This window comes from Canis lupus, chromosome 2 (assembly GCF_011100685.1).
Source record: "Canis lupus familiaris isolate Mischka breed German Shepherd chromosome 2, alternate assembly UU_Cfam_GSD_1.0, whole genome shotgun sequence".
In the NCBI taxonomy this organism is placed as follows: domain Eukaryota; kingdom Metazoa; phylum Chordata; class Mammalia; order Carnivora; family Canidae; genus Canis; species Canis lupus.
This window is the reverse complement of record NC_049223.1, coordinates 17,626,282-17,649,799: the sequence shown is the minus strand read 5'-3', so window position 1 is coordinate 17,649,799 and position 23,518 is coordinate 17,626,282. Positions and strand designations below refer to the sequence as shown.

General features: G+C 39.3%; 1 protein-coding gene across 11 annotated transcripts in view; it reads left to right on the top strand.

Moving 5' to 3' along the window:
* Positions 1–23,518, top strand: part of CACNB2 (calcium voltage-gated channel auxiliary subunit beta 2) — a 374,689-nt gene that overhangs the window by 208,169 nt on the left and 143,002 nt on the right. The window contains exon 1 of one of the 11 annotated variants that reach the window (XM_038529976.1): positions 9,330–9,348. The exons of the other annotated variants lie outside the window; for them this stretch is intronic. The gene's annotated coding sequence lies outside the window, so the exon portion shown is untranslated. Of the gene's footprint in view, positions 1–9,329; positions 9,349–23,518 lie in introns of those variants that run through there. 11 annotated transcript variants of the gene reach the window in all.

The following is a 23,518-nucleotide window of genomic DNA, read 5'->3' as shown; positions in this document are numbered from 1 at the left end:
CTTACCTTTCGGAAAGATAATGTCTCCTTATTTGGTATTCAAGTTTTCTTTCAGATTGCATGAATTGAGATGACTTTTACATATCATGTCTCATTACCAGGCTCCTCTGTGAAGCAGGGGGAAAACATGGCATCTGGTGCTGTTAATTCTTACAACACCAGAGAACATAATTGCTTTATCGTGAGGGGCTACGCAGATAGCACATGTCACCACTGTATGAATGTCCTTAGGCTATGGAATTTGGTCAGTGACTCACGTTATCATGCGAATGTACTGAAGCAGAGAGCAGTAGGATTGATAACTTGTGAAAGAGAAAAGTAGCCAGAAGAGTAGACCGATAAGCTAGGACATTGCCTAAAAGCATTCCAAGAGTTCCAGTTATAAGAACTCCTATTCACTTTGTTTTACTATCTGCTTGTTGCTTTGGAAGAGCTTCTCTCAATTAGACTTGTCATTTTTTAATAATATATACTTAATTGTTATATGAACGACAAGAGGATACGCGGGTTTAGCTGCAGAACTGCGTTTGAAGTGATCCTGAAAAGAGCCATTTCTTCATAGCATTTCATAGTTGTTTCTAGGGGAGAATGTTTTACATAGAATATTCAGCACAATGTGAAACTATTAGTCTATTGGATGTTCACATCTTCTGAGCAAATGTAATGAATATATACATTTGTATCAATAGAATCTATGAATAGTCTATAGGGGCATATTTTGGATCTCAAACACACAGTATCTGTAGTAAAATTATAAATTGTAGTCATATTTTAGTAAGGGTATTTTTCTGCTTCATGAAATGTTGTATTTGGGAGCAGGAAAATGTGATTTGTTTCATAGAAGGATAATAAAAGATAAAAATCTTATCATTTTTCTAAGAGATGGGGTTCTTAAAAATAGGGCTTAAATTTTAGTTCTAGATGATCTTAAGTTTTCAAAATAGAATTGGAATTTTTAAATGTACGATTCAGGGCACCTGGGTGGCTCAGTGGTTTAGCATCTGCCTTTGGCTCAGGGCATAATCCTGGGGTCCCGGGATCGAGTCTCACGTTGGGCTCGCTGTGGGGAGCCTGATTCTCCCTCTGCCCATGTCTCTGACTATCCCTGTGTGTCTCAAATAAATAAATAAATAAATAAATAAATAAATAAATAAATAAAATCTTTAAAAAAATAAAAATGTATGATTCTGTATGAAATCTATTATTTTATGTCCTTGGAAAAATCTTTGTTAAGGGCATGACTCTTCTCAACTGCTTCTAGTTCAGTAATTTGGTGATATAAACTAAGTGTGTAAGAATTTTCTTTACAGTGGACTGATCTGTGTTGATTTAGTGTAAGGTACACATCAAAGTAAAATGACCTGCGAAGACATCTGAAACTAATTGAAGGGGAAAAGAAAGAATGTAATGCTTCAGGGATTATGAACTATTGACGTTTCTTATTTATTGGCATCTAGTTTGAGAGTATGAATTTAGATTTCCAGCTTTATTTTTCTTGAAAAAAAATCCATATGCTGCTCTCTGGCAGTTGAGATATTTGAATTAATCATATTTATCCTAAAATATCTGTTTAGTCTATTAACTCTGACAATATCCATTATCTATGTCTTTGCCCAAAGACATTATAATGAAATATTATGAGCAAAGTCTTATTTCTAGTACAAACAATAAATCTTTCTAGACATTGGTCAGACTCTAAGTATTCTGGTTCATGTTTTGAAAACTCTTGGTATTTATCAATACCAGCAAGTGGCTGACAGCCTGATGAGAACTTGATGAGCATTAAGATGGAATTGATGTTTCTTTAAAAAGCTCGACTAGGCTTTAATTAGAGGAGTGACATAGAACACATCATCCAGTATCTCTGAGAGTCCATTTCCTTATTTTTACAATTGAATAATAATGATATGAGCCCTATGGACCTCGAGGATCAAATATAATATGTTTGTAAATCTTGAAAATAGTAAAGCACTATATGAAAATAAGGGATTAATTGTTTGACAAGCATTTGTTAAGGACTGACATGTCTTTTTCCTCCTGATTTCAGCCCCTTAAACCACTTGCCTGGCCTCCCACCACTCTTGGGAACAGTCTCCCTGGTAGGATCCCATGAGAACTTCTCATTCAGCCTGGTCCCAACCTCCAATGCCCCTTCCATCCCTTCTACTCCTTCACGACCTTGATTTGCCCTTGAAAAGCTTCAGAGGCTGCCAGAAGAGTCCTGGGGAGAGAAAACTGGAAGCCCAGGCCTAAACAGTGGTGGCAGTGCTGGTCAGCAGGGGAGCTGAGTGACCTAACAGAGTGATCAGTTGTGTCAGGGGCAGCTGAGGATAAAGGCTGAAAAGAAAGCCAGAGTTACTGTGTTTATTTCTATCTTGTTGTTTTTGCTTATGGTTTGTTTTGCAAAATGTGTCTCAAGACACAGGGCAGCCAAAGGTCTAATAGCAGAAGAATGGGGGACTTAGGAGAAGCAAGAGAAAACAGGAAGAGAGAGCTTCTCTGAATCCATTTCATTATCTCCATATCCTACATGTGGGATTGGCAGGATCTAGAGAATTAAAATACAACACACCCGCTGGAACACCACGTGGTTTCTTTCTTGAGGAGTCCCTTCTGATTTGAAGATGTGCTTTAATACTTCTAACACCTCTTTGTTGTTTGAGCTTTCTAGATTTTCAGATTCTAGATAAAGAACCTATCTTTTGTAGATCTCACCTGTAGCTGTTCCTTTCTAGGTATGAACCTATGTTAGAAAAGCTGTATTTAAAAAAAAAGTTGTTAAAAACTGGGGTTACCATCCATAACTAGTCATTTGGTGTTGATTTTACCCATGATTTATTCTCAAGCTAATTAACAATACCACACAAATGGTTAGAACTCTTGAATGTATGTAGCCTTTATTTGATTTCTTTTTATGCTACAGCAGAGCTCCTGCTAAAGCCGAGAGCTCCACTTAACAGTCAAAGAAGTATCTGGGAGGAGCCCAGCTACTTAGACTCCCTGTGTCTGACCTTACTCTTTCTTTTAGTGTCTGAAGGAACTAGCTCACAGGTAAAATATGAAAAACAACAACAACAACAATGCCTCTCTAGAAGGTTTGCACAGGGATGCTCCTGGTGCACCAGGGCTGTAGATCCTAGGAGGCCAGATCTCTCAGTCCATGCAAGCCTCTGGTGCTTCTTACACATCTCCTCCACTTCATAGGCCAGAGCTCCGGGAACCCCATTGGTGCCACCATAGCCTGGCCCTCTACCCAGCTTTTCCCCACCACACTACACCGGATTCATCCATATAACCCAGCCAGTCCACATCTGCTCTGCATCCTGCTCGTTTCCGCCACCACCACCAAGCCCATCATCGCCCGCAGCATCATGTCCCTTTGACTTGCTGTACTTCATCATCATTGATTTTTTTTTTGTCCAATTTCTCCAACAAGCAAGTTCTTTCCAACCTCACAGCCTCTGTGCTTGCTGTCCTCTTTCTTGGAAATGTTCTTTCTGTCCCTTCCTCTTATTTGTAAGTGTTCAGTTAAACCATAATTCTTCAGAAAGGTTTTCAACAACTGCCCTCTCTCAGGCGGTTCCTCCCATTTGTCTCTGTCACTGAACTGAGTTTATTTGCTTCCTACCAATGCGATTATTTGACCTCCTTATTGTCTGGGACGGCAGGTCACGTTTCTAGCAGACTCAGTTTCTTTTACAAATACTTCAGCATGCCTCCTTTATGATCTGGAAATCAAAGTCCTGCTTAAATGTGAACAACTAATGCAGAATGTAAAAAACCTCACTAAGTCATTTGTGTATTCTTCAGTCACGTGTATCTCAGTGTGTGACGGTGCAGGAATGACCACACTGGGAGGTGTAGTGGTCATGAAGTAGTCACCTCTCTGCCCTGTCTGTTGGTCGTGTGGACGGGGCAGCTGTAAACAGGTTGAGAGGTGCATGGCTCAGGGGGGTGGCTACTGGAGACTGTACTCAACGATTCTTGGTAAAGTGCAAAGTACGGTCTTCGATTGATTGACACACTACTTTCATTTGTAGAGAATTCAGTGCATTTGACATCCATACAAAAATGCTTTGCTCTTGTATGCATAAGAGGGTTAGATTCTGGGTTTGGATCATTTTATAAACAGATTTTTCACCTGCATGAGTTTCAGCAGGACCAAGAGCATGAGGGGTGCACACCCATTTTATTGTTACGTGAGACTGTTGCACATGATGCAGGACATTTATATCCCTGGCCTCTGCCCACAGACAGCCTGTAATGTCCCTCAGTTGTTGAGACAACCAGAAATGCTGCAACAGATTTCTGGAACACCTTTTTGGAACAACCAGTCTAGGCTACAAGCTCCAACTGAGTATAGGACCCATGTTTGCCTTATCTACCCTGGAAGCCTTGATGTCTAGCAAATTATCTCTATTCTAGCAGTGCACAAATATTTAAGGTATGAATGAATGAATGAATGAATGGGAATACATGGAAACAAGGAAACGTGTTTATCCATTCAGCTATAAAATGTGTATTGAGCTACTACCATAGGTGCCAGGTGCTGTAGGACCCAGGAACACAGCAGTTAATGAGACAAATAGTTCGTTCTAATTTTTTTTAATTTATTTGAGAGAGAAAGAGTGAAAGAGAGAGAGAAGGAGCAGGGGGAGAGGGAGAAACAGACTCCCTACTTAGCAGGGAGCCCAACATGGGGCTCAGTCCTAGAACTGAGATCATGACCTGAGCCAAAGTCAGACACTTAATCAACTGAGCCACCCAGGTACCCTTTTGGGGGATCTTAATAGCCACTGAAACACTGGCTGCCATTTCCTTGTTTTCAATTCCAAATTATTTTTCAGGCACCGCCTTAAACTATAACTGCCAGTGCCCTCTGAGATGCCTGCCCCCCTGCTGAAAAAGTAGATGGAGGTTCAAACAATGTTTGTAATTTACAAGCGATGTTCTTCTAAATCTGGCATGTTTTTGGCCACAACTCTTGAATTCTAAATGTTATTCTTTGAATTTTTCTGATGTTAAGGTTGACTTTTATGCTTTCTACTGTGGTGAGTGATACTGAAAACCCCTGGGTTGTAAATTGGAGTCTTGAGCACAAACTGCAAACTGTTCTGTATTCAACATATGTCATAAATATAGGACCACAGTCTTATATGGGTGTGTGTGGGGGAGCATGACGGGGTCCAAAGTAATGCAGAGTTAGGCACTCAGGAAAGATCTATTACGTTAATAAATTGATGGTGAGTCAACATTGTAAGAATAGGGGAGTGAAAATTGGAGTTCCTTTGACATCAGTTACTCAACCTCAGAAATAAATGGTAATTTTTTTCTCTACTATAGAGAAGGGAACTAAAGCTCAAAGTATTTGAGTTTTGAACTAAAATTTACTTTGTGTTTATAATAACTCGTTATCTCTCATGGAAGTCATGGGAAATAGGTTGGTATTTCCATTTTATAGGTAAGGACACTGAGATGCAGAACTTTTAAGTGAAGGCTTTGAAACAGGGCTAAGTTATTGTGGTAACAGGGCACAAGACTCTAGGAAGCTGGACCCCTGAAACAAGGGGCTCTTGTTGTGGATTAGGGACCTGCCGAATACACAGCAGGCAGGTCATAGAGCAAATTTGTCTGATTTCAAAGCCTGTGCCCTTTTCACCATCCTCTGCCACAAACCCAGTGAATTCCCTAATGGAAGAAGGGAACATGATTTCAGCCTTCCTCTCCATCAAAGCCAAGAACTGTCCACAATCCTAATGCCTTTTGACTTTTTTTTTTTTTGTACATTTCTCATCCCTCCTTTATCACATTCTGTTTTTCCTTTCCTCCTCCTTCTCTGAGCACAACGTCTCATTCTTGGCTGATTGTATTTCCTCCCCATTTACTAAATGTGTGTTCCCCAGGGTTTGGTTTGGTTTGGTTTTCTGAAACTCTCTTTTCTATTACTACTGTGAGAACCCGGCTTTTGAAGTTCTCATCTACTCCCTAAACTCAGCCATCACCTGTACGTCATGTAGCCATCCCTAAGTAGATCTGAGAAGAAAAAAGCCAGGTAGACAGGTAGTTGCTTGTTATGCTTTTGTCCGTGGTTGCTTGACCACTGTTACCATGCCTAAGGTGAGATTTTTAACTGCACTTCTAACTTCTGTGTTATTACTACTACATATTTCCCCAAACCTAGGTCTGTTTGACAGCTAACTATGGGTTCATCTCATGGTGATTCACCTAATGCTTTAAGCCTCATTTACATCTTGTTTCCATATACGTCCATGTGTCTTGTTCTTTTTAGTCATCTTTCTGACTTTAAAGGACTTGTTAAACATGCTTCTTAAAACACATTTTCAACTTAATTTGTGTTTCAGAAAACTAATTTATCAAATTAGCGCTCTGGATATATTTCTTTATAACTGCTTAAGAGACATTTATCTAAAGACTTTCTTCTGAATGTTTTATTAGTAGCAGTTTACCAGATTTATCTAATTTTTTTTCATTGTGTGATTACTATGTCCTCTTTGTTTCATTTTGCTTTTTGCTAAGCGTTAATATGAGTATTATAGGTAGTCATTTTAGAGATTTAACACAGAATTAGCCTTAGGTGAATTGATTTAAAATTCTTTTTAAAAAAAATTGTGGGGCAGCCCAGGTGGCTGAGCGGTTTAGCGCCACCTTTGGCCCAGGGCCTGATCCTGGAGACCCGGAATCAAGTCCCATGTCGGGCTCCTTGCATGGAGCCTGCTTCTCCCTCTGCCTGTGTCTCTGCCTCTCTCTCTCTCTCTCTCTCTCTCTCTCCCTCTGTCTCATGAATAAATAAATATAATCTTAAAAAATAAAAAAATAAAAATAAATTTTAAAAATTGTGATATAATTGACATGTAACATTATATTAGTGTCAGGTGTACAAGTGAATGATCTATATTACAAAATGATTATAGTAAGTCTAGTTAATATCAATCACCACACATAGTTACATTTTTTTTCTTATGATGAGAAACTTTAAGATCTACTCTCTCTTAAATAGGTGAAGAAATGGATGAAGAGGGGTCAAAGGGTACAAACTTCTAGTTACAAAATAAGTAAGTCCTGGGATTTAATATACAACATAGTGACTATAGTTAATAATACTATATTATAGGGGCACCCTGGTGGCTCAGTTGGTTGATTGTTGGGCTCTTGACTTCAGCCTGAGTTATGGTCTCGGGATTGTGAGCTCAAGACCCAAGTGGGGTGTCAGGCTCTGTACTCAGCAGAGTCTACTGGAGATTTTCTCCCTCTTCCTCTGCCCCCTACCCTTACTCCCCCCTAAAATAAATAAATAAATCTTTAAAAAAATAATATTGTTATGTATTCAAAAGTTGCCAGAAGGAAAGAACTTAAAGTTCTTCAAAATTGTATGTATGTATGTATGTATGTAATTGCTGCACCCAACATGCGGCTTGAACTCATGACCCCAAGATCAAGAGTCACACACTCTTCAAACTGAGCCAGCTATGCACCCGTAAAGTTCTTTAAATTAAAAAACCCATAAAACTAAAAGTAATATCCTGTGAAGTCATTGATTATAAAGTCCATCAAAATAAGATCCATTAGGAAATACTGCTGTAGGAAATGAGAGTAGAATCTGAAGCAAACTCTTCATTAAGCGAGTTCATAAACTATGTGCTAATTGGTTTTGCCAGTGAGAAAGGCTGCTTGCCTGCGTTGGCTTCCTTTGATCCACCTTCTCCTGTGTCCTTCATATTCACATAGTTCTCTCTGCCACCTCCCCTCTACTTCATAGGCCATTCTTCCTAGAAAAGCAGACTAGATTTCCTAAGTAGAGGTGTTAACATCTCACCCCCACCCCCTGCTTTATGATCTTGGGTGCTCCTTACTATTTATAGGATAAATTTCAAATTCAACCTGGCATTAGGGCTCTCACCCAGATGGGTAGCTCAGGAGTGTCTTTTCAGACATAATACCGGTACAAACTTCAATCGATCAATTGATTGATTGGTTACTGTCTGTCCTCGCTTGAGAATGTCTTGGACTTAGTCACGTCACCTTTCTTTTCAGGCCCGTTCAAATCCTATTCCTTTCGAGGGGTCTTCTGTGTTGCCATGGAGGCCCATCCTCTGATTGTGTATGCTCTGAAGGCTAGGAATGAGCTTATGAGTTTCTCATTTTCCCTTCTGTCCCTGGTCTAGTAGGTTACTAATCATATAGTGTTTAATAGCATCCTTTTTTTTTTAAGGATATGACTAGACAGGCAGTGTGATATGGTTGAGAAAAGAGAGCGTTTGAACTAGAGGGTCTGAATTCACGTTCTTGTCTTTTGCATGCCTAGGAGCTCTCTGACTTTGGCCACAGTACCTAACATTTCTGAATATAAATTTTGTTTTCTTGTAAAATAGTAAGGGTAATAATACCAATCAAATCGGTTTGATTTAAGAAGAAACTAATTTGCAGGAAGTACATTCTATGTCATAAACTACTATATGAGTGTTAATATGGCAGTTATTTTTGTGAATGCCTTTTAAAAGAATATGGCCTTCAGTGCAGTTCATTCTTCTGGTCTACCCTTGTCTTTTTTTTTTTTTTTTTCAACATCTTCAAGCCTGTTCTTTCTTCCCTTACCTTTTCTCATACTGTTACCTAGGACCTGCACCTTTCTCTCATGTATCTCTACATAATTTGCTCTACTTGCTCTGTATCTCATCTTCCTATTTCCCTCTCTGTACCAAAGCTCCATTTCCCATGCAATATTGCTTTTTTCATGATTCTTTAACTTTCTTTCTCCTTAGTGTGTATAATAGGGCTCAACACTGACAGGAGACTGAGAAGTTCTCATAAAATCCAGAAGTCTTTACAAATTTCTTTGTCTTTTTTTGTTTGTTTGTTTTTTAATGGTAGCATTTTAGGTAAAGGCCATCTTACTTGTATGTGCAGTTTTGGAAAGGTAGAGGTAAAAAGTAAAGGTGGAAATTCATCTAATCCAGTCCACTTTGTTTAAGGATGAAAGCAAATGTCCAGAGGACTTAAGTGACTTGCCCTGGATCTCAAGGTTAATTACTGATAGAGTTGATAATTAAGATTGTTTCCGGAGTTCAGCCCACTCTTGTTTCTTTGTACTTTTGCTGTCCACTGTATTGTGTGTCCTGTCCTAGAGTTTAGCTGAGGACATTATCTAGAGATTAGTTTGTTCCCAGCAGGCAATCTAGCTGATTGACGTTGGGTAAGTTATTTAACCTCTCTGGCCTTGAGATTCTCATCAGAATAGGAGAGGACCAGCTACTCTGCAAGGCATCTGTACAGTTCTCCATCTTCCTTCATTTGACAAACTCTTTGATGACCAACTATTTACAAGTATGAGGTGAGTTGGATTCTCGCCCATGGTTTGCCTTTGTGGTTCGTTTGTTTGTTTTTCCCCAAACGACACTCAGGGTTGAGTTTCTTCTGCCTCATTACTGTATTTTGATCTACACAACCAATTAAGCATGTCCAGTATTTGGTTAAATTATTTCTAATTAAAACATCACGGCTTCCTTGGCAGAAATCCTGTCCTTGTACTACAAGGATGTTTGGCAAGATTTTTGTTATCATTTTTTAAAAGACTGGGAAAATGAAACATTTTGTTGAAATATTTTCTTTGAATCATAATGTGGCATTCTTTTATACGCCACCTGAAAGTTGACAAAGGAGACACACTGGGATCCCTGGGTGGCACAGTGGTTTAGTGCCTGCCTTTGGCTCAGGGCATGATCCTGGAGACCCGGGATCGAGTCCCACGTCAGACTCCCTGCATGGAGCCTGCTTCTCCCTCTGCCTGTGTCTCTGCCTCTCTCTCTCTCTCTCTCTCTGTATGTCTCTCATGAATAAATAAATAAAATCTTTAAAAAAAAGAGAGAGACATTATTTTTCATTTAAGGACCAGCATAGTATTAATCATTCGTGGCTTTCTTTGTATACCTTCTTACACAAATTATTCACAATTTGAAACAAATGCAACCAAGGAAGAAATGTATACAAGTGTCTTGTTGAAAGACTAGGTTAGCTCATTTGGCTTGTGGATGATTCGAAATCAAGTAAATTACAAAGTCTTTTAATTTTACACAAACTAACACTCAAATTCCCTTTAAATTCCTAGAAAATCTTTCTAATTACTTAAATAAATGGAAATTAATCACAATCAGTATGTTTTTTCCCTGCCTACCTGGGTTCCTCTAATGGTTGCTAGCCCTCCATTGAAAACTAGGAACCTGGCTCAGCAGTTAAGCGCACCTGCCTTTAGCCTGGGGCGTGATCCTAGAGTTCCAGGATCAAGTCCCACATCAGGCTCCCTGCATGGAGCCTGCCTCTCTCTCTCTCTCTCTCTCTCCCTCTCTCTGTGTGTGTGTGTGTGTCTCATAAATAAATAAAAATCTTAAAAAAAAAAAAAGAAAAGAAAACTAGGAACCTTTCTGTGTCTAGGTGTAGGTCATGTGACTTACCACAAGAGTGAATGAATATCCCCTGGCCCAGCACTTTCTTGGGTCTGTTTTGCTTTTAGTAATTAATTAATAATATTACATCAAAAACTGATTTTGTTTGGTTGTGGAATTTTCATTCAGTCTGCCAGATCATCATTTCCTGAATCACTTGCAAATAGTCTTTTTTTTTTTTTTTTTTTTTTTTTTTTTTTTGTCTTTTGGTGTCTGAGAGCCTATTTTAAGAGCATTGCCAAGCGTGGGAAACTAATAGTTACTATATCCCAGCTGTGGAAACACTATCACTATGATAATGCACTTTAGCTTCCTGCAAAAGGACTTCTTGATGGCCACATTGACAATCTAGTTTGAGGCATCGAAGGAACATGTACGATGATGGCAGTGAACATTCTGAAGTGGTAAGAATCTCTTTTTAGTCATTGGTGTCTAGCATTCTTAATCAGTTTTTTAAGCCATTTCAGTTTGTTTTTAAACTTTCCTCTCAAGTCCCTGGCATCACTAACAGAGATGTAAAACAAATAGCTCATTTCTGAAGGACTGGCACAAATGCTGAAATTCTTCAGAACAAAATTTGAAATCAAACATGTTTTGTAATTTTATTATGTGTTGTATTTGAGATTTTTTTTGTGCTTGAACTGGATTTGAAATGGTTATCAGTATCTTACAACATCCTTATAAATGTAACAATGGCAATTAAGGTTCTTTACCAAAAAAACTTTTGATTTACCAGTGAAAGCATATCTGTTAAATGTAATTGAAAGTAATTGAACTGAGAAATTTTATGTCATAAAACAATCTTCAGATCATTTGTAAGTAGTAAACCATTAGTAAAATCTCAGTCTTTCCTTCCACATTAAGTGCATTTCTTAAACATTAAAAAAATATTCAAATTAAGAGTATATAAAGAGTACCATCTTGTTTTCCATCCATAAAATATGTAAAAATTCACATTAATCCATACATTGTGCATTATGAACAAGTTAGTGTTTCTTATATGCAAATAAAAAATTAAGTTAAACTTCAAGAATTATAGACACAGATTTGAAAGTGTCAAAAGGTATTTTAAACCATATGTTCCTTTGAAATACTGTAGTTAGATTCAAATTCAGTAATTACATGTCTGATTCCTTCTTATCTGGATGAATTAAGATGATAATTTGATCTGATTTTAGGAAGATTTATAAACTCTATGTTCAGTAAATAACCAGTTTAACTGTTAAGAAATAAACCTGCATTAAATAATGAATTTGAGTTTTCTGGTCATATTCCACTAAAAACCAAATTCCCTTTTTAGGTGTGTGTAGGCACCATAGAATGAGATGATTTCATTTCTTGTAATACAGCCAGAAGGAAAGAATTTTCCCGAAAAGCAACTGAAATTTCTACTTTAAACATAGCAAGTTAAAATCACACAGTTTTCTATTTAATTTGATTTGCTTATTCCAGCCATTGGCATAAGATCATTATGATAGATACAATTCCAGATTGAGAGTTGAAGGTTTTTGTCATAAATTTCAAAATGATCTTCTCTAATATAGTCAATGTTTTTTATGACCTACTTTATGCATTAATCTGTCACTGTCAAGTTAAGAAAAAAACATTTTAAAGAACAGGAAAGGATTACATTCAGATGTTCCTAGGAATTTCAAGTTGCAAAATTAGTTTTCAGAATAAGACACTTAAAACTCCTACTGAGTAAACAGAGTGGAAATGCATGCAACATTTAAGTCCTACTGTCCCTTGTTACAGTCTGCATTGCATGCGGCTCATACAGAATTTTCAAACTATTTAAGAGTTGAACTCAAGTGTAAGCTGTCAAAGAGGAAAAAGTATTTTGAGGAATGATATTAACATTTTAAGAAAGCATTCCTGAAAATGATTTTCAGGTTCCTGTTACTTTTTAATAAAGAGTGTAAGTGAACACAAATTATTTCTTAGAATACACCCCAAAGAGTATTTTAGGAATACAAACACTCATTAATTAGCTCTCGTGTGTTTAAAATACACACCTGTTGGATATGGTTATGCACAGAAGCCAGTTTTTTCATGAATAATTTCTATCATTTTTTGCATAATTTAAGGAACCATATGTTCTATAATGAGAAAATATTTAAAGTCTGCAATCATGTTACAGTATGAGTCACTATATATAATATGTATATTATATACTCTTAAAGTTGCTGCCCTAAGTGTGACAGCAGGAACTTAAAGGTTTTGAAAGATGCTAGTAATTTAAAATCACTATAAATTTATTAATTTAGGCCATTTTGGTTATTGAGACCAAATTTGGAAACTTTTTGTATTTAAGTATTAAAATGATTTTTTTTTTAATCCAAGGGGTGCCTGAGTGGCTCAGTCAGTTAAGCATCCAACTCTTTTTTTGTTTGTTTGTTTGTTTGTTTTTTAAGATTTTATTTATTTATGAGAGGCATGGGGAGAGGCAGAGACATAGACAAAGGGAGAACCAGGTTCCCTGTGGGAAGCCTGATGTGGGATTTGATCCCAGGATACCAGGATCACGACCTGAGCTAAAGACAGATGTTCAACCACTGGGCCACCCAGGCATCCCTTAAGCATTCAACTCTTGATTTTGCTCAGGTTGTGATCTCATGGTATGAAATGGAGCCCCGAGTCAGCCTCCACGCTGACCATGGAGACTGCTTAAGATTCTCTCTTTCTCTCTCCCTCTCCCTCTCTCTCTCCCCTGCTCTAAAACAAAAAAAGAAAAAGAGAGAAAAGTCTGAAAACTAGATTGAAATACTTTTTGAAAACTTAGATTTGTATTTTTTTAATAAAAGGAAGTCTGCATAACTTTAAAAAAACTGACTTTGGTAATTCTTCTAGGTCTTATAACTAGCCAGACTAGTTAATTTTCCTGATATCATAAAACAGTTATATGCACTTAAAAAAATAATTTTCCATTTATTTTAGCTCCAAAGCCCCTTTTCTGTTTTTCTCCCTGTGAGTCAAATATTCTATTTGCATTACTAGTATTTTTTGTAGGTTTGTCATTATTATTGAATATTTGAAATGTCATTTACTTTGCTATAGTATAGGTAGCAGTAGTCTAAATTTGGTATTTCTAATACGTACATATCCAAATTTTAATTTTTGTAGGAAGGTAAGAATCATCATTGATGTGGTCTTATTTTTAATAAGAAACATATGTCAATAAGAAACACATAAAAGCATGCTACATTTGAGAGGACTACCTTACTTAAGAAGGTGTATTTCCTTGTCGTGTCTTGTTAGGAGTGTGGAATGGAGGCAGTAGTAGAAGTTGTAAGAAGGAAGAAGGTATGTGTCTTTTCAGTTTAGGCATTAATAAGTGAACTCACTAGGCAATGGGCCACCAACCATCTAGTCTTAGAAGTAGCTCTCCTGCTTTTGGCACACTCTAGCTAGAAGAACTTTTTCTGATGACTGAAATACTCTGTATCTATGTTGTCCAATATGATAGCCACTGGTGGCTACTGAGCACTTGAAATGTGGCAACCAAAGAATTGAATTTGTAATTAAATTTAAATAGTCATATGGTAGCTTCTGCAGGACTCCTTTCTACCTAAAAGACCAGCAGTTCCAGGATCACCTCGGAGCTTGTTAGGAATGCAGAAATCGCAGGCCCCACGTCACACCTGGTGAAAGAGAACCCATGTTTTGGCAAGCTCTCCAGGTGGATCACGTGTTCGTCATTTAGCAGAGCTGGGCTAATAGGCATTCTTACACAGACTAGATGGTTGGATGAGAGGAGTGAGCCTATAATTGTTTTATTTTGGAGAAATTAATTATTTAAGATTCATAAAGAGGCAAGGGGCATCCACTTTGAGGTAACCCCTCAGGTAGAAATGGAGCTTTGCCGTGTATTGGCAGTGAGCTAGTTTGGGCCTAGTGTTGTACCTACGGCGCAGGACCCCCTCTGTAAGGGAGGGATATGAATGAAATAGGTCCTGTCCCAGTGTTGTGAAGTTGAACCGACATAACGTAAGCAAAGTGTTTACACACACAGTAAACCCTCGAGAGGATTGGTTTAACTCATTTTACAGAATAATGTGCCTCTCTAATGAGACAGACTACACTTAGCAGACTATGTCTTTCTTCTAAATCTCAATGGGCTTTGCAACGTCTCAAATGATGGTTGCTTGTCTTAAAGAGGGTCTGAGTCCAATGGTATGATTTTTGTCATGTGTTATTTATTTATTTAAACAGTGATTTACTTATTGTTTTTTAAAGATTTTATTTATTTATTCGATATATATATCGAAAGAGAGAGAGAGCGCACAAGCTGGGGGAGCAGCAGGCAGGGGGAGAGGGAGAAGCAGGCTCCCCGCTGAGCAGAGAGCTCAACATGGGACTCCATTCCAGGACCCTGGAATCATGACCTCAGCTGAAGGCAGTTGCTTAACGGATTGAGCCACCCAGGCGCCCCACATTTTTAGGACTAAAATGAGAAGCAGGGGGAGCCCGGGTGGCTCAGCAGTTTAACATGGCCTTTGACCCAGGGCCTGATCCTGGGTCCTGGATCGAGTCCCACGTCAGGCTGCCTGCACAGAGCCCGCTTCTCTCTCTACCTGTGTCTCTGCCTCTCTCTCTCTCTCTCTCTCTCTCTCTCTCTGTGTGTGTGTGTGTGTGTCTCATGAATAAATACATACAATCTTTAAAAAAAAAAAAAAGGGAAGCAGTGACCCAGCCTCTAAACCGTGGAAGAGTCCTTAAATTGCAGAACTGAGAGCATAGCTACAGCTTCTTGCTGCTTTTACTTTTAAATTCTCATTTCCCTTCCTCTCCTAGAGTTTAGAGTCCCCCAGATCCTGTAAAATATCTTGAAAATTCTGCCTCTCTCTGTATCTTAGTTGGGGCCACAGCAAAGTGAAGTTCGGCCCTCCTGATTACAAGATGTGGAGAAATGTGTTGGTAGGCCTTCTTTGGAATACATCCAGAATTTCCTTTTCAGCAAATCCTATGTTTTAAAAAGAATGAACCTTGGGTGAGCTCAAACTATTAGTCACAAGTTTTCCTCTTTATTAATGGTGCTTCATCAGGAAACTAATCCAAGTGGGGGGTGGGAGCCGTCTCCTAGTTAAAAATAAAAGCACACAGTCACTTAAAATTCCCATCATTCTTTTGACACTAAAAAAGTAATCCATGCTTACAGAATATAATTTTCTTTTTAAAAAAATATTTTATTTATTTATTCATGAGAGACACAGAGAGAGAGACAGAGACATCGGCAGAGGGAGAAGCAGGCTCCCCAGGGGGACCCCAGGATCACAACCTGAGCCAAAGGCAGACGCTCAACCACTGAGCCACCCAGGCGTCCCCTGAATATAATTTTCAAAGTGCTTCTTATAATTTAGCCATTCTTCCATTGTTGGATATTTAGATTGCTTATACATCTACATGTGTATATATACACACTTATATATACTATGTATGTGTATGTGTGTATCATCCCATGTGAACATTCTTGTACATATTTCTTTGCGTCTTTATTTCCTTCACATAGAATCTGGAAAAGAGAATTCCTGAATATATACTTTTAAGAGAGTAATATGCCTTTCCAAGTTGCTTTTCAGAGGAGTTGTATTAATTTAGATATCAGCAGTGTTTGAATTCATCTCACTATGATATTGACTTTATTTTTTAAATGGTTAATTTGATGGGATGGACTATTATTCAGCCATAGAAGGGAAGTCCTGCCATTTGCAAACAACATGGATGGACCTAGAGAGTATTATGCTAAGTGAAATAAGTCTGACAGAGAAAGACAAATACTCGGTAATCTTACTTATATGTGGGAGGTGGGCGAAATGGATGCAGTTGGTCAAAAGCTACTAACTTCCAGTCATAAGATAAATAAGTCCTGGGGATGGAAAGTACGGCATGGTGGCTGTCGTTAGCAATACTACTTAAAAGTTTCTAAGAGTGGATCTTAAAAGTTCTCATCACAAGAAAAAAAAATTCTAACCATGTGTGGTGATGGATGTGAACTAGATTTATTGTGATGACCATTTGATATGTGCAGTGCATGTGTATATCAAACTATTACTTACATACCTAAAACTAATACATTGTTACATGCCAATTATATCTCAATTTAAAAAATAAATAAAAATAGAACATTTAAAAATCATTCAATAGGCAAAAATATCTTATTTTTAAACATCTGCATATTTTTTATTATGGTGAGGTTACCTTTTTTTTTTTTTTCATATTTTTTAGCTATAGCTGTTTCTTCCTTACTCATGTGTCCTTGGATGAGTTACTCAACTCTGTACCTTGTTTTGTTTTGTTTTTCTAGTCTCAAGTCACTTTGTAAAGTCAGTGCTAAGACCACATTCATATGTTTCATGTACCTGGAATAGTAGGTGTGGTATAAATGTTGGTTATTAGTCCGTGGTGAATGTTTGATGCATTTTGTACATTTTTTTTTCTGTTGAGATCCCAGGATTTAGAGCTTTATGGGGCATTGACTTTTCTCACTTCTTTTCATGAAGTGGGACAGGTGGAACTTTCCAATGGGTCTGATAACTGTTATTTCTGAGGATGCTAGGAGCAAAGGGATGGAATGCTCCTCAGTATTAAAGTTGAATCCTCACCATATGTTTGTAGTCTGATGTTATTATCACCCTTTTATAGATTAAAAAAACACACACACAAAGGTTTTGGAAGTTTTAGTACCTTGTCCAGAGTATGACCTACTTCTCATCCCCTGCTGCCTACCTGCTGCTGGGGACTGTGGTCACTCACCCCTCTGAATTGTACGTTAGGTTGATACCTTGCTATAAGGTAGCACAGGATGGTGGTTGACTCTGGAGCCACATGGCCCGAGTGCAGACCCTGGCTCTGTCACTTAGTAGCTGTGCCATGTTGCAGGCACACTCACTTCATCTATAAAATAGGGATGGTAGTAGGGTTTCCCTTATGGATTATTGTGAGGAGTAAGGTAGGTAGTTAATCTATCACCTAGAACAGTACTTTTGTACACGACAGGTGTTACATGCCAGCAGTAGTGATCACAATCCCCATCTTCAGGGGCATGAAAAGGCCTCTCTGACTTTTAAGGACCTTTTAATTGACAGCACACCACTTTGGGGACAAAGTTGAGGGGCTCTTAGTGGACTGAGCACTTATGCTTTTGCTCACCCTATGTCACAAGGAACCAAAAAGGAATTCTGTTCAGTGAAAACTATACCGATTCTGATTTGATTTTGTGCAATTGGCAGATCAGAAATCCAGAGCCCTTGCTATAATTCCTGAGTGGAGGAGCTCACCAGTAAGGCCACCTTCACCCTCTTCTGTTACTTTGGGGGGCAGGGGGTTGGGGAAAGAGCTCTGAATGCCCTCACAAGGCCAAAGGTGGCTGAACATCAACTCATTGGGGTGGCTCCTGCCCACACATGTGCACCTCTCCCTGGAGATTTTCACTGTTGGTAGTGCAGGAAGCTCCCTAGATCCAGTGGTTTCAGGGGGAATAAAAGAGAACAAAATTTTGCTATGAAGCAAAACTGCATTTTCCCCACTGACTGGCCAGCCTCACCACAGCCTGGAATCATAAAGAATCCTCTTTGCAAAGGTTCTCATGGTCTGTGATGGAGGCAAGACCTTGCTCCCTCCCCATTTGTTCATTCAGCAGGCATTTACTGAAGCCTTACTATGCTTCCTCCCACCCTAAACCCAGGTTGATTTGCATCTGATTCTACTTTTGTATCCTAATCCCTATTTCTCTTTCTCCCAAACAAGCTGGATTGCCTTCCTTAAAGGATAGTGGCCAGCTGTGCAAGGCTGATGAGGTGGAAGAGGATGAAGATAATAGCTATTATTTATTGGAGACTTATGTTGGGCACTAGATCAAATGATTTATATATAGTAATTACTCAAAATACTTTTTTTTACCACCCACAATTTATAGATAAGGAAACTGAGATTCAGGGAGTTTTGTTTTTTTAATTTTTTAAAACGATGATACTTATTTTAGAGAGAGAGAGAAGCGGGAAGGAGCAGAGGAAGAGGAAGAAGGAGACTCCTCACTGAGCAGGGAGCCCATTGCAGGTCTCAATCCCAGGACCCTGGAATCATGACCTGAGCTAAAGGCAGACTCCTAACTAACTGAGCCACCCAGGGGCCTGGAAATTCAGGGAGTTTTTAAAATGTGCCCAAGATCACAGAACTAATAAGAAATCGAAGCAGGATTTCAGCTTTGGCTAACCCAGCTGCAGAATCCAAGCCTTTCATTGTCCTGTGTGGCTCCTCTCATGAGGTCAGCCTCATGGTCAGCTTCCATTTGCTTTCTTGAGCCTTTGGGCTAACGTGTATGTTCCTTCAGATTTTTCATCACAGTGCTTTATTTTGTTTTTGTTTAGTGAATAAGGCGTTAGAATTGTCAACACAATCAGTATGGGATTTGCTTTTGGGAAAGTATGTATCCAGTAGATGTCTCCAGAAGTCCATGTGTCATTGGGACACATTTGTACTGGTTCTCTCTCCAAGATGATGCTGGTGTGCAGCCTTGAGAGGATCACATTTCCAAACTAAAGTTAAGATATAGAGACAAAGGACAAAGTATGAGAGAAAATCCTGAAGACTTGTGTAGAGAATAGAAGTGAAGGTAAGAATAAACTAGCTTAGGACGCCTGGGTGGTTCAGCAGTTGAGCATCTGCCTTTGGCCCAGGGCGTGATCCCAGTTCCGGGATCGAGTCCCACATCTGGCTCCCTGTGAGGAGCTTGCTTCTCCCTCTTCCTGTGTCTCTCCCTCTCTGTGTGTGTGTGTCTCTCATGAATAAATAAATAAAATCTTTAAAAAAAAAAAAGAATAAACTAGCTTCCTTTCCCACCCTCATTTGCATTGTAGTGACTGTACTGATGTAGAGAAAAATGAGTAATTACAGGCAAATCAGGGTGAGATAGTGACCAAAGGTAGACAGAATATCAGGGGAAAATGCAACTGTAGAGATTCATGACATACAGTGATGCTTGGCTGAGGTTGGGACGACTGCTGAGGTCACCAGAGGGAGCAGGATGTAGGTGAGTGAGATGAGGCATTCCCTCAGGCTTCCAGGAAGGTAGAGGGGGCTGGAGGAGGGGGGTCCCCGTGGCTGGAGGGGCGCCAGGTAGAACTGGCAGGATGGGGAATAGAATCGCAAGATCACGTTGAGGGGTTAATCCTGAACTAGTAAGAAAGGAAATGTGTCCTCGGGTTTATAGTAAAGGCGAACAGGTGCCTTCAGAATGAAGCAGAGGCAAGATAAAATTAGTCGAAGTTCATGAGTTGCTGAATAATTTGTTGATGTCCTTTGTCACCGAGGTAGGTTTTCTTTATAAAGCATTTAGCGTCCTAAATGATTTATTTAGCCTTTCGTATCCTGTGCACCAGCAGAACCACAAAGTCACAATAAATGGTGCTTTCCCACGCACTTTCACAGCTTTGCAAGAATCACTCATATCACAACAGCTTTATGCACCAGGTGCTATCTCCTTCCCGTTTTCCAGATAAACTCAGCCTTTGTGATGTTCTATAACTTGTCCAAGGTCATCCAACTTAGAAGTGTCGGGTTTGGTATTTGTTACTCTGCCTCCCAGAGAAAGAGTCCTTTAAGTCAAAGCAAAAGGCTGGGCCAAGACATAGCTCCAGGAGCGATTCCTGTTTTCTCTGGTGTTACAGATTGAAAGTGAGTGTGAGCTGAGTGCTTTGACGTGTCCTGTTCTCCTTTATTTTGTCCTGTGATTTCACCCTCCCTATCCTGTATCCATGCCATAAGGAAGGAAGTACAAGTATCTTTATTAAGATAAAGGTAATCTCAATGTGCAAATGGGGATGAAGTCCATTATTAAGTTAATCATTTTGTAAGTCCTCTGAGAGGTAGTATTTATTTTTTGAATCGAGCTTTCGGAGCTATGCATTGGAGAAAAGTGGAGGCAATCTAAACTAGGAAAAGCAACTTGGAATTGATGAAGACCTTTAATTTATTTTCCCAGACTCATCTAGTTCCTTGAAACGGGGAAATGTAAGGCAGTATTTGTCACAGAATAAGACTAGCAAACAAGTGAAAATTCAGGTCTCCTTGACCGTTCCTGGGAAGGGTACAGGCCCAGGCTCCAAGCAATGAACTTGGTGTTTGTAGGACTGAGCATGACTATCAGTAGATGTGAAGGCCAGACAGTACACAGCTGAATAAGCCCAGGTTTGAAAGATAGTTTAATTTTCCTGGTTTGTTGATATGCTGAAAATCACCATGAAGGTGCCTCTAAATGCCAGGCACACAGATTTGGAGGAGAAAAAGATTTTCCCATCAGATGAGGTTAAAAACCAACTGTACTAAGATATCACCTAAATATAAATAATTTCAGTTAGCTTATCATTAGGAGAGGAAATACCTTTCTTTAGAAGATTTTATTTATTTGTTTATTTGTTTATTTTTTTAATTTTTATTTATTTATGATAGTCACAGAGAGAGAGAGAGAGAGAGAGAGAGAGAGAGGCAGAGACACAGGCAGAGGGAGAAGCAGGCTCCATGCACCGGGAGCCTGACGTGGGATTTGATCCTGGGTCTCCAGGATCGCGCCCTGGGCCAAAGGCAGGCGCTAAACCGCTGAGCCACCCAGGGATCCCTGTTTATTTATTTATTTATATGAGAGAGAATGAGCACACGAGCAGAGAGGGAGGGAGAAGCAGACTCCCCACTGAGCATGGAGCCCAATGCGGGGCTCAACCCCAGGACCCCAAGATCATGACCTGAGCTGAAGAACAGATGCTTAACTGACTGAGCCACCCAGCCACCCCAGGAGAGGCATTATCTTGTGCTACATAGATAAGTTCCAAAATAAAATCCATCATTTGCTTTTATAAAAAAGAGGAATTGGAGTAAGGAATAATTGGACTAATTAGTAATCAATATTATGCAAGCGATGTGATTTAAACCTGAGAATAGAGGAATTGACAAAGTTTTTCTGTAAGAGCCAGATAGTAAATGGTTTTGACTTTGAGGCCGTACATTGTCTGTCACCATCACTGAGATCTGTTGTAATCCCAAAGTAGCCAGTTGCTCAAGAGACACAAAAAGAGACAGCAGGCTGGCATCCCCCACTCCCCCCGCCCCACCCCCGCACACACACACAGAGCAGTGGTGAGCCAGTCCCTGCTATCACCCTGTGGTTGGAGCCCTGAAGGTATTTTTATACTAGCAAGAGCCTGTAGAAAATCTGAGCATACACTATAGATGCCCCTCCATAGAAAGCTATTTTATTTGAGGTTTTTGAAAATTATCCTCAGCCAACTCAAACATTAACCTCTGCTCCTTCATTCAGGTGTTCCATTCAGATTTCTTCCCAGACCTGGGAACTGACTGAAAATAATTATTATGAAAGACATGGGGCCCTTGAGCCTTTTCCTGTGGCTGTTTTGAAGGGTCATTGTCTTTTTGCTAATTAGGATCCAGACACATCTCGCATCAGCTGCTTATGGGAGGTATGATCCTTAGAGGAATGGTCTAGGCAGGAGTTTGTACGGGGGTGCAGGGACCAGCGACAGAGAAAACCCAGCCAGTAATTAGAGCAAGTTGCTGAATACAAATTCTCAAATGTGTCACTTTTCACATTTGAATCCCAGTGCATTATACTCAACCAACGACAGCATGCTTGGTGATATGTCAACATTTTAATTCTGAATGAGTGTTAATTGGATATTTTAGTGCTGAAATTATTTGTTACCTAAAACACTGACACAACCTGAAGTTCTCTGATTTTTATAATTATATAGCACATACAGAATTTCTTTCTCTAGCTTTGATTGCTTTTACAAAATGTATTTAAGGCACCCGCTTTAGATCAATTAATAATTCAGAACTGTAATTATTAGACTCCATGGTGACTTGGTGGTAAGTCTTTCTGAATCAGCTCGTTCACAAATCGGGGCTGGTTAGAATTGTGAACTTCAACTGAAAAAAAAAAAAAAAGGAAAACACTTCCCCTCGATGCAATAACGTACACCATGAATGTAGATAATACTGCTGGATGGTACATTTGGAAGTTGTTAAGCAAGTAAATCCTGACAGTTCTCATCTCCAGGAAGAAAAAAACTTAAAAAAATTATTTTTTGGTATCTATATGAGATGATGGTTGTCAGCCAAACTATCTGTGGGGGAATCATTTTGTAATACATGTAAGTCAGGTCATTATGCTGTTACCTTAGACGTACACAGTGCTAAATGGCAACCATAACTCACTGATGCTGGGGAAATGATCAGTACCTCTGTCCTCCCTTTCCTACCCCACTGCCTAGAACAAACAGGTTGAGTGGCTGCCCAGGCCAGCACAGTGCTAGGAGCTTGGGCACAGTAGAAACCAGTGCAGCCAGCAGCTTTCTTTCTTTTTTTTTTTTTTTTTTTTTAAGATTTATTTATTCATTTATGAAAGAGAGGCAGAGACATAGGTAGAGAGAGAAGCAGGCTCCTCACAGGGGAGCCTGATGTGGGACTCGATCCCCAGACACGGGATCATGCCCTGAGCCAAAGGCAGATGCTCAACCGCTTTTGCTTTCTTGAGGCTATTTCCTAGAATGTGTTTGTTTGCTTAATAGAATTTCCTGCTCTCTCTCTCTCTCTCTCTCTCTCTCTCTGTCATTTCTTTTTTTTCTTTTTCCTCTTTTGTTTTTTGACTTTGGAAGCTAATTCTGATTTCTCTAGCAGAAACCATGTGGGTTTTTTTTTTTTTTTTAAGTTTATGGTGGTAAAATATCCATAACAATATTTGCCATTTTAACTGTTTTTAAGTGTACAGATCTGTTTGTTTTGTTGGTTGGTTGGTTGGTTAGTCTTTTTGAGAGAGAGAAAAAGACAAAGTGAGTGAATGGAGGGGGTTGGGGGAGGGGCAGAGGGAGAGAGAGCATCTTAGGTAGGCTCCATGTCCACTGTGGAGCCCAATGCAGGACTCCATGTGGGGCTTGATCTCATGACCATGAGACCATGACCAAAATCAAGAGTTGATCGCCCAATTAACTGAGCCACTTAGGTGCCCCTAAGTGCACGTTTTAAATTAATTCCCTGTCCCCTCTGCCCACCCTG